Source organism: Mustela putorius, unplaced genomic scaffold, assembly GCF_011764305.1.
Source record: "Mustela putorius furo isolate JIRA1106 unplaced genomic scaffold, ASM1176430v1.1 tig00000151_pilon_pilon_pilon, whole genome shotgun sequence".
Taxonomy (NCBI): Eukaryota; Metazoa; Chordata; class Mammalia; order Carnivora; family Mustelidae; genus Mustela; species Mustela putorius.
Window position 1 is genome coordinate 17,347,388 of NW_025421296.1, and position 9,831 is coordinate 17,357,218.

At 35.0% G+C, this 9,831-nt stretch overlaps 1 pseudogene; it reads right to left on the minus strand.

Annotated features, from left to right (window-relative positions):
• Positions 1 to 8,870: 8,870 nt before the first annotated feature.
• On the minus strand, positions 8,871 to 9,392 carry LOC101685784 (annotated as a pseudogene).
• Positions 9,393 to 9,831: the final 439 nt, after the last annotated feature.

Genomic DNA, 9,831 nt, shown 5'->3' on the forward strand with positions numbered 1-9,831 from the left:
AAGGAAATCACTCTAGTCAGATTGAAAATGCAATGATCTAATTCTGTGATCATTTTAAGTGTATTTGAAACAGGAAATCTTTTCAAAATATTTGTCAATTGATTCAACAAACACAGGTCTTCTTTACATATTGGTATTTCCCTTGAAGCATCTGCTCTCCTTTGAATCAACACCTAACTATCTGCCCAAAAGCCACTTTTGCTTTAAAAATGATAAAACTATAATCATACTTTCCTCAGAAACAAATATAAAATCCCTGTTCTGAAATAATTTAATTAGAACTTAAACTGGCATAGGAAGTGACCCTAAGTTAACACCAAAAGAAATTTGTTGTAAATCAGTGGCCAGGTTTAAATTTTGAAAGTTAAGAAATTATGAAGTCATAAATTTGATGGGTAGGGATACCTGCTCATTTCATAAAACATCAGACATTGATCATTTATGATCTAATAACATATATTTATCCTCCAAGTTGTTGAGTGTTCTTAAGAGACAATTTGAATTATGTTGTAAAAGGATAAAAACTAAAAAAAAAAAAATTAGAGTTAGAGAGCATGATTTGATACATTACATGAACTTCAGAAAACTAAGATTTATAGAGCATATGATTGCATATAAATGAATTGCAATATTGATGAAAGGAAGCAAAGACATCAGTTGTATATGATATAAATATGTCTTAGTAGTAAATCACCATTTCTTGGTCTGGATTTATTGTCATAGGTCAGTTTTGCATATTGTTTGAGAGCAAAATTTATGTCATGTCAACAGCCAGGCATATTCAATATTCATTCACTCATTTAGCCAAAATTTATGTGCCTGGGTGATGGGAATAAAATATGAACAGAGATGGCCTACCCTTTAATAATGCTTAGTGCAGGATACTCAAATACTCACTTTATTAAACATTAAAATTTCTCCTACACATTAACTATAAAGGATTGGGGAACACACAGGAAGTGTTGGTTCTTTGCTCCAGCATGTATTAGAGGAAAGAGGTTTTAAACACTTTTTTCTTGAAGTGCCTTGCTAAGAATAATACTTGGTCACAAACAAATGAGTTTTTGCAAGACTGGAAAGATTAAGGGGAACAGGTAAAGCAGATAGATATTAGTGAGAGCCCTTTTTATTTTTGTTTTTATTTTTTGCATTTTTCAGAAAAGCTAGTGGTAATTTCTGTGTAAGCAGAACATAGAGTTATATTTTTAGAACTTAGAAGAAAAACTGAAAAGGAAACTTAGGGTCTCTCTATTAAGGTTTTTTCTACAATGATTAACTACTTAGTCTACATATGTTAAACAATAGTGAATTCGTTGATAATTGTAAGGTAATGACATGGAAGTATTTTACATCTCTCTGGGGGAGGTGCAGAAGATGAAGTAAGCAGGGGTGGGAAGTGAGGTGGGGAAGCAAAACAAGAGAGAGGGAAAATAAGTTAGGATGCTGACTTCATAATTTTACGGGGTGCTTCAACTGTACAATGGCAAGGAGGAAGGAGGAGGAGGAGCCATCTGTATTGAACGTAAAATGAACAATAAGAATATGATGATTTAGTTATGTGACCTTGAATTTTGGTTGCAAACAATTATTTAATCATGCTTATGTATTTTTACATACCAAGTTTCAAGTTTCCTTATAGTTTGGCATTATGCAAAATTTACTGACTCCCATTTTTTGCTGTAAATATTTAACTGATATTTGGTCCCCTGAGAATTGTAACACCTCTAATGAGAGTGATTTCAGCTCCCGGGGCTTTGAGAGTCATATTTTATGCTGAAACACAGTTGGTTTGGGTGCCTTATCTGCCTGTCATTTACTATGTGTAATCACACGTACTCTAATGTGGATAATACACATTTACATAGGACTTTGGACTCTTATTTGATCATTTTGGCTCTTTGTGTTCTACACAGAACAGAACAGAGACATAAACTGAAAGTCTACCAATAAGCGTGTGGGCCCAATAACTAAAAGTGTGGACAGTTGTAAGGATGGGAGATGTTCATCATCTGATCCTTCTGATCTCTTCATCAACATAAACAGCAGTTTCACTGTGGTTCAGCTGTGGTGGTGGGCTAAGCCTGAAACCACCTGAGGAGAGCAGATCGCCTCCTAACTACTTAGTAACTTGCAGTGGGTCCTTGTGGGGGTATTTCTACAATGAAAATCTGCAGACATCCCATATTGTGACTTTTTTATTGGAGACCCAGTTTGCCAGTTCACCTCTGTCTGAATTTGTCAGATGCTAGAGCGTTAATATAACCATCAAGGCACACTACAACAATAGATATCCTTTTATTTCTATTTAAATAAACTCTGGCATTTTCTATTAGTCATGAAAACAATTTTAATAGAGAGAAAAATTATGGGATTAAATTGTGTTTAGTGTCTAATAGCAAGCCTTTTTCTAGTTCACCACAATAAAGTTTTGCTTAAAAACATAATGAAACAGATACTGCAAATTGAATAGATTGCATGAGCAGTGGAAAAAAATCCAGGTTTTGTGGATTATGCAATTTAGAGGGCCTTCACTAAGAGAATGAAACAAAATTAAGGTGACAAATTAAATTCAAAACTGAATATTAGAATGAAAAGGAAATCATAACATATTATGTATTTTATTTTATTTTTTTAAAGATTTTATTTATTTATTTGACAGAGAGATCACAAGTAGGCAGAGAGGCAGGCAGAGAGAGAGGAGGAAGCAGGCTTCCTGCTGAGCAGAGAGCCCCATGCGGGGCTTGATACCAGGACCCTGGGATCATGACCTGGGCAAAAGGCAGAGGCTTTAACCCACTGAGCCACCCAGGTGCCCCCAAATTATGTATTTTAATAAGTTAATAAATATAAATACAAATCATCCTATAATTTATCACTGCATATATTTTTGCTGTTTTTTCACATGACTAGTCCACTTGGCACTGTTGTTTTATGTGAAGGGGATAGAAAGATGATTCAGTTTTTCTTCTGGCATGGTTGATTGCAATTTCTATTATTAACACTTGAGATGTGTGAAACATGGATCTTTATGTACTTTATGCTCATTAACTACAGAATACACCCAGAGCCTATGCATGGAGTTGACTGTGAATAACATAATTCTATCCTATTAAGCACGAACTCTGCTTTTCCCGGTCCTCCAAAGCCCTTGACCATTCCAACATCACTTTACATTTGAAAGGAAGTATGAAAGAGGAGAGGAGAATGCAAGAAGACATCTGTCTGAAACAACTGAATTTAAAAGATCTGCAAAACGTTAAGAGACGTGAGTGTGCACTCACATCGCTAGCATCTCTAGAGGCCTTGGAAGGGGCCTGTGCAAGAGGCACCATGTGCATCCTGCTTTCCATTGCTTCTCAGGAAGACCTCTTCTCCATCTGGTTTTTCTGCATGGAGGGCAGTTGGGAGAGGTTCCAAGACCATATCCTGGCACAACACAAAGAGTGTTGTGACCCATTAGTGATGGTCATGGGACTGAGGAAAATGATGCAGAGGCTATCAATTACTCTGGAGAAACATGCCTCTTTTAAAGCATAAATAAAATGTTTGCCAAGGGAAGGTGGCTATGTTTATAGAGGATCTAAATCTACTTTGTACAATGTGGTATCAACTAGCCACACGTGCTTTTGAACACTTGAAATATGGCTAGTCTAAACTGAGATGTGCTATAAATATAAGATATACCCTGAGTAGTGAAAAATGCATATAATTTGACAGTTTTCCATTTGAAGTGTTTGTTATTTTATGCTTGAGTTTTGAGAGTTCTCTGTATATTCTAAAAACTAGCCTTTTCAAATTTGTGATTTCAAAAAACCTTCTCCCAGTCTAATTTGTCTTTTCATCTCTTTTAACAGTGTCTTCTGGTGATCAAATATTTTAATTGCATGAATTTTGGTTTATTAAATGTTTTGCTTTACCTACTTTGTGTTTTTGTTGTCATGCCTAAGAACTCTTCACTAAGCCATACATACCATGGATTTTTCTCCTGTTATCTTCCAAAGGTGCTATTGTTTTACATTTCTGTATAAATCTATAAATAATTTTAATTTTTTCTTATAAATTGGAAAATTTATATCATTTCCTTTTTTTAACTTATGAATATCCAATTATACCAGCACCATTTGTTGAAAAGATTAACTTTCATTCATTAACTTGCTCTTTAAAAATTATTTGATTGTGCTGCATAGGGACTATTTTTGGGCAATTTTGTTCCATTAAATGTTTGGCAGAATTCACCAGTGAAGCCATTTAGTCTTGAGCTATTCTTTGTTGGGCAATTTTTGATACTTATTTAATCTCCTTATTGGTTATAAGTTTATTCAGAATTTTTGTTTCACCATGATTCAATCTTGGTAGGTTGTGCATTTCAAAAATTTGTTCATTTCACATAAATTATCCATTTCATTGGTATACAATTTTCATAGTCTTTTTTTCCCCTGCAAAACCATTTGTAATTTTATGACTTTTAATTCTTTTTTATGTTTTGTTTCTCTCTTTTTCCTTGGACATTCTAGATAAAAGTGTATTAATTTTGTCAATGTTTTCAAAATATTAATTCTTGGTTTCCTTTTTTCCTTATTGTTTTTCTGTTCTTTGCTTTATTTATCTCTGATCTCATCTTTATTGTTTCTTTCATTCTGCTGTCTTTGTGTTTAAGTTATTCTTATTCATATAGTCTTTTAAGATGTTAAGTTAGGTTGTTGATTTGTGATCTTTGTTGTTTTTTAAAGTTACGCCTTTATTGTATAATTTTCCCACTTAATATTGCTTTCATCACATTCCACAAGTTTTGGTATGTTATTTTTTATTTTATTTTTATTTGTCTCAATGAATTTTATAAATTTTATTTTTTACTTATTTATTACTTAGGAGTGTGTAGTTTAATTCCCACATATTTTATTTTTTGTTTTCTGTTTATTTTCTCTTTTTTGTCATTTCTCTGTCTCTTTTCCAGGCTTTCTTTCTTCTCATTTACTTCAGTGTATTTTATTATTTTAAAAAAATTACTTATTTATCTTTAGTGCTTTTTAGTATATTTGTTTTAGATATTTTAGCATTACATTATATATTCTTAACTTATGACCACCTACTAGTATCAAGATTTTACCAGTCTGTGTGAAGTGTAGAAACCTTACCTCCCTTTATATCCTTTTTCCTTTCACCATTAATAATTGTCTTATATATTTACCATCATATATCGAAAACCAAAGAGTTTATTAAAAGCTGTTGCTTATTATTTCAAAAGCTCAGGGAAGGAAAACTCTTTTGTATTTATTCATATTTTTGTTTTTAACATTTTTGCTTTCTTCCTTCTTTATATTCCCAGTATTTTTTTCATTGTTTCCTTTTTATTCAGAAAAATTCCTTTAGTTATCTTTTTAGAACAAGTCTATTGGTGACAAATTATCTTATTTTTTCCTTTGTATGAGAATGTCTTGATTCCCTCTTTATCATGAAGTTTTTTCTTAATAGATACAGGATTATAAGATGATAGTCCTTTTCTTGCAACATTTGAAAGAAATCTGTGCCATTTTCTTGTTATTTCCATAGTTTCAGATGAGAAATCCATTGTCATCAAATTGTTTCTCACTTGTTATTAAGGCACCATTTTTTCTGGTTTCTTTTATGATTTCATCATCTCCCTTACTTTTTAGATATTTGGCCATTATGTATCTTCGCATGGGTTTCTTTGTGTTTGCTTGTAGTTTGATCATCTCTAATTTATGAGCAAAAAGTTTATAGTTCAGGATTTTTGAGCAATTTGGGAAATCTCCAACCATTTTTCTTCAAACAATTTTTCGACTCCACCCACTTTCTTCTTTCCTGGGATTCTGAAGGCACAAATGTTAGGTATTTTATTTTAGTCTCACTATTCTCCAAGGTTCTGTTTGTTTGGTTTGTTTGTTTTTCTTCTGTCGGTTTTCTCTGTGCTGTTATGATGGGGTCATTTATTTGGTTTTATCTTCAAGGTCATTGCTGGTTTCTCTCCATCCTTTTTATTCTGCTGTTATGTCCATCTGTGTAACTTTTTTCTTCTTGTCATTATATTTTTCAAGTCTATAATTTAATTTTGTTTTTGCTTTGTATCTTTTATAATTTTAGGTGAGTCTTTTTCTTTCAAGATCATTATTCAATAAAACATTTTTTAATGAAAATTTTTATTTATTTATTTGAGAGTGAGAGAGACAGAATAGGTCAGGGGGAAGGAGAGGGAGAAGCAGACTCCCCACTGAGCAGGGAGCCTGACATGGGGCTGGATCCCAGAACCCTGGGATAATGACCTAAGCCAATGGCAGACGCTTGCTTAACAAAGACACCCAGGCACCCCGAAGCATTTTTTATATTGGCTGTGATTTATGATTAAAACCCTTGTCAGATATTTCTAACATTTGTGTCATCTTGATGTTCATATCTGTTACTTTTTTACATTTTTTTTTAAATTTCTTGGTTCTTAGTATAAAGATTGATATTCAATTGAAATATAGATATTATTTTTATAATCATTATATGAGGCTTTTGTATTATTTATTTTATTTGTTTATTTATTTATTTAATTTATTTTTTATTTTCAGCATAACAGTATTCATTATTTTTGCACCACACCCAGTTCTCCATGCAATCCGTGCCCTCTGTAATACCTAGTATTATAGATACCAGGATACTACGGATACCTGGTATAATACCTGGTACCCCGACCTCCCACCCCCCACCCCTTCAAAACCCTCAGATTGTTTTAAATCTTATGTTTCAGCAGGTACTGTGTTACCACTCGAGAGAAGAGAAGTGAGCACCACCTAACTACTGCAAGATATGTGTAAGTCCAGGTTTTCTATTTGAGCTTTTTTGACACTGGAGGGGCAGAAAATAGAGAAACCTTCTCTTTGGTGGGTGAGTTTGGTAGTGCATGTCTCCACTGAACTTTGATACCACCACCGAAGAAAGGGGGAGAAGTGCTTTGTTACCACTAGATTGGGTTGCAGTTCAAGCTCCCTAAGTGGTCCCTCTTGATTGTGAGGGAGGGAGATATGCAGGGATGAAACCCATAGCCTTTCACTCAGCTTCTTCTGAAACCACCACAGCAGAAACTGAGACACCTCATTGCAGCTGAGCAAGGATGGAATCTAAGCTCCCCACTCGGCCTTTGCTGGTATGTGTGGGTGAAGCTATAGTTTCTCGGTGGTGTTTGTCCAGAGTAGAGTGGTTCTTGTTTAAAAGTTGCCTAACTTTTGAGGGTTCCATTCCTCATTCTTTGACTAGGGAGAGTAAGCTTCCATGGGTCTTCTTATTTGTGCCTGTTGGTGTTTCCACATTGGTGACTTCTCTGAACTCAGTATGAGAAGTATGATAAAAACAAAAAAACAAAACAAGGGACTCTCTATCATGTCATTTTTCAAGTCCCTTATTTTCTGTACTTTTCAGAATCTGTTTATATTTGCTTTATATAGAATGTCCAGGTATTTCGATTATATTTAACAGGAGAAATAAGGAAAATATTTCTATTCCATCATCCAACATTTACTTACACCTTTTTTAAAGATTTTATGTATTTTTTGTCAGAGAGAGCACAAGCTATGGGAGTGACAGGCAAATGGAGAAGCAGGCTCCCTGTTGAGCAAGGAGCCTGATGTGGAACTCAGTCCCAGGACCCTGGGATCTTGACCTGAGGTGAAAGCAGATGTTTAGCTGACTGAGGCACCCAGCCATCCCCAACATTTGCTTTCTGAAACAGTTTTTCAGAACAAGATATTTAACAAGTTGTTAATTTGAATGATTTTATTAGTGCTTTTATTTCAGAACTGCTTTATTTTTTTTAACATATATTACTAACTTTGATTTGTAATGATGACTAACCATGTAGCTTTTAAAATTTGTTTATAAAATTTCTTTTACAAGCACCACAATTCTCAAAACCACTGTTTATTTTATAAAAAGATTTTTAGATTTCAACTAAAGTCTATAGACAGGCCAATAACGGGCTAAATTTTATAGACTTATTTTGTGTATGGAATTATTGGTTTATACGTTAGCACTTTATTCCATTAACAGGAGGTTTCATAATTATAGTACTAATTTCTTAAGCCTATTTCAAATATGATATTCAAATTTGCTCTCTCAGGTTCAATTTTGTGACTTTCAAAGTAAACTCCCATTGGATTAATCTGAAAGTAGGGAACTCTGCTATAATTAAAAAAAAAAATCAATACCAAGTTCTTTCATATTCTGTAACTCGAAATACATATTTAATTCATTGGTGAAGAATGGAAAATTTAGCAACTTTTTAATTTTTAATTATTAGAAAAGAAATACCTACATAAGGAAAAAAATATTTGTCTACTGTCCCTATTTTCACACATTCAATCTGAATTCATTAACTAGGCTTTGTACTGTGCTCCTTATGAATGCTTCAGCTGTGTAGGCCCTCACTTTTTTCGTATCAAAATACCAAAGGAGTAGGATTTGTTATCAGAACTTGCTGTCAGTGGGAATTATGTAATGATATTCCAGCAACTTCAGCAAAACAGTATTTACTTTTTCTTTCTTTCGTTTTTTTTCCCCCCTCGGGGGTGCCTGGGTGGCTCCATTGGTTAAGCATATGACTTCTGCTCAGGTCATGATCTCACTTGGGAAATCCTGGGATGGGGCCCCATGTCAGGCTCCCTGCTCAGCAGAGAGTCTGCTTATCCCTCTTCCTAGGCCTCTCCCTCCCCCGACTGGTGTGCTCTCTCTTTCAAATAAATACAAAATTAAAAAAAAAATTTTTTTTCGCTACTCCCTCCCTCCCCCACCCCCAGCATCCAAGACCTTTTTAATAACAAGGCAGGATCTGCAGTTAGTTTTAGTACTGGGTGGCTCTGCAGGCTCTGGTGGTGCTAGTACTTCTGGCCTTTAGATTGCAAATAGAGTTTTTTGTGGCTGTGCAGGGTTCCTGGGGTCTTGCTGAAAGGCCTGGATACCTCTCAGCCCTTGCCTGGACTGGAGAGCAAGATGGTACCATGGCCCTTGGGGGACTCCAGGCCAACTGGTCAAAGGTAAAGCTTTTGCCCCAACTTTGAGGACGCACCTCCAGGCACGTCTGCTCATGTTCAGTGTGCACACCTTCAGTTTGGACACCTCCTGGGCATGCATATCATCAGTTATGGTACCTACAACAGCAGCTGTTTTGATTTCCCGGTCAGGTAGCTTCATCCTCTGGATCACCCAAGATTACATCTGAGGTAGACAGTTGCTGCAACATATGAACAACCGCTCTAACCCAAATCACCTAAATGTGGAGTTGGTTTACCCAGCAAGAAAGCTGTACAACTTGACCAACATCTCAGGTAGATGTCCTGCCTCTTGGGCTCATGGCACTGCAACTTTCAGTCCTTGTTGTGGTGGATGTTGATTCCCATGATGGTGCCTCCTTATCAGCCAGGTCTGGAAAGAGAGAACCAAAAATTTTCATGTTTTTCATGAAGATTCTTTTGAAAAGTGTTGGTAAATAATTTGAAGAATATCTCAATTTGAGTTTGCCTGATTTTTTTGGGAGGGGGTGGTGGTGATTAGGCAGGGACCATAAAAGAGGAATTACACAAAAGTTAAGCATCTTTTTCTGTCCTTCCAGGTGCATACTATCGGTATAATTTATTTTGGTTATGTTAAACATAATCTCTTGTTTGACATAGTGTCTTCCTGGTTTCTCCTTTGTAAAGATAGTATATTGTCCCTCTTTCAAAACCCTATTCCTTAGAAGTGAGTTCCTATTTCTGTCCACACTCAAGGCAGGTGGATTAATGTCCACATTCTGAAAAGGAGAATTTCAGAGAATTTGTGGAAGTATATTAATACCAC